This window comes from Bison bison, unplaced genomic scaffold, assembly GCF_000754665.1.
Source record: "Bison bison bison isolate TAMUID 2011002044 unplaced genomic scaffold, Bison_UMD1.0 scf7180017853193, whole genome shotgun sequence".
NCBI lineage: Eukaryota > Metazoa > Chordata > Mammalia > Artiodactyla > Bovidae > Bison > Bison bison.
In genome coordinates this window covers 16,045-17,640 of record NW_011483766.1, presented here as the reverse complement: position 1 = coordinate 17,640, position 1,596 = coordinate 16,045, and positions in this window count along the sequence as shown.

Genomic DNA, 1,596 nt, shown 5'->3' with positions numbered 1-1,596 from the left:
GGTTGGGAGCATGTGAGTCAGGCTGGGAGGCTGCGGTCACATTTGTGCTGAGCCCCAGGGGCCAGGGGCCTGCTCAGCCCCAGCCTGCGCCTCGTGCGCTGGGTCGCCCGGCACTGCCCATCCACTCCTGCCATCACCTCCCGCGAGTCGGCCCCCAGGGAGAACGTCTCCCGGTGGAGCCAGGACCGGCCGCATCTCCGCAGGACAGGGCGTGCCCAGCAGCTAAGCCTCCCCCGAGTCCAGCCTCACGTGAGCACCCGGCCCTGGGCTCCCCGCTGCCCCGGGCTCCCCACTGCCCCGGGCTCCCCACTGCCCTGGGCTCCCCAGCTTTGTCCACAGTGAGAAGATCCCCGGCTTGGGGCCAGCCCCAGGTTCACAGCGCTTATGCTCAGTTATGAGATTTCTGTCCCCAAAAAGGCAGAAGGAGCTGACCCACCCCCAGGCATGCGTCTGAGCAGGACGGGGCACAGAGGCCTCTGGTATCCTCCCAGCCGACTGGGTCACCGGCCACCAAGCTTGCCCGCTCCCTGCACCACTGCCGGCCAAGGGTTCCGAGCTCACTCGCATGGGGAGCCAGACCCCAGAAGGGTCTGGTTCTGGCAGACCCCCTCTGCCACCAGCTCGTTAATGGGCACTGATGCCAAGACGTTAAGCCGCTAATGACTAATTTTAAGGGATTAGTGCGACAGCGATAAGCCGTAATTGCCAGGACAGAATGGGGTTTGGTGTGCACCAGGCTCCTTCCAGTGTCCCCCGGGCTCCCAGGGAGGAGGGCGCCCCCTGCCGGGCCTCTGGGGACCCCCGGGACTGGGCAGCAGGGCTGCCAGCTCAGCTCGCCAGCGGGCAGTGTGGTCCCTGTCCCTCCGTGTGCGCCTGGTTCAAGCTTGAGATGAGTGTGACCCCGGTGTGGACCACAGCCAGCGTGTCACCCGGGGGTTGGTTGGAAACGCCGGGGCCCGCTGGGTCAGAGTCAGCGTGTGACGCGACCCCGTTCCAGTCTCGTAGGCTCTCCCCTCCCCGCCCCGATGGGAACATCCCAGTGTGCAAAGCTCCGTCCCGCCTGTGAGCTGACTCCCATCCACGATGATCCTGCAGGCTGGATCTCATCAAAGGAGGAGGCGGAGGTTCGGAAAGGGCCTGAACCCACCTCGGGCCACATGCACGTCCTTCAGGCCTGGCCCTCCTGGCAGGGTCAGCTGCCCTCATGACCCCTGCTTCTGGGTCAAACGTGGCCTGCTTCTCTCTCGGTTCAGAGTCGCCAGGACGCCAGGGCCAAATGAATGGCCAGGCATCTGTCCCCAGGCAGCCTCAGAGGGGCGACTCAGGTCCAGAGCAGGACGGGCAGCGGTGTGTGCACGGGCCCACATGCAAGGCTGCGTGAGTGGACGTGTGTGCGTGTGACCGTCACGTGTGCTCTGTGTGCATGGAGGGCTGTCACGTGTGTACCTGCATGTGCGTGCACAGTGAGGACCACTGGCTTTACCAAGCTGCTTAAATTCCTGCTTCGGGCCCAGAGAGGGGCAGGGCCTCACCCAAAGCCACACAGCACGGGTGCCAGCGCCCTGTGGCCTGTCCGCTTGTGGTTCTGGTTTTCTT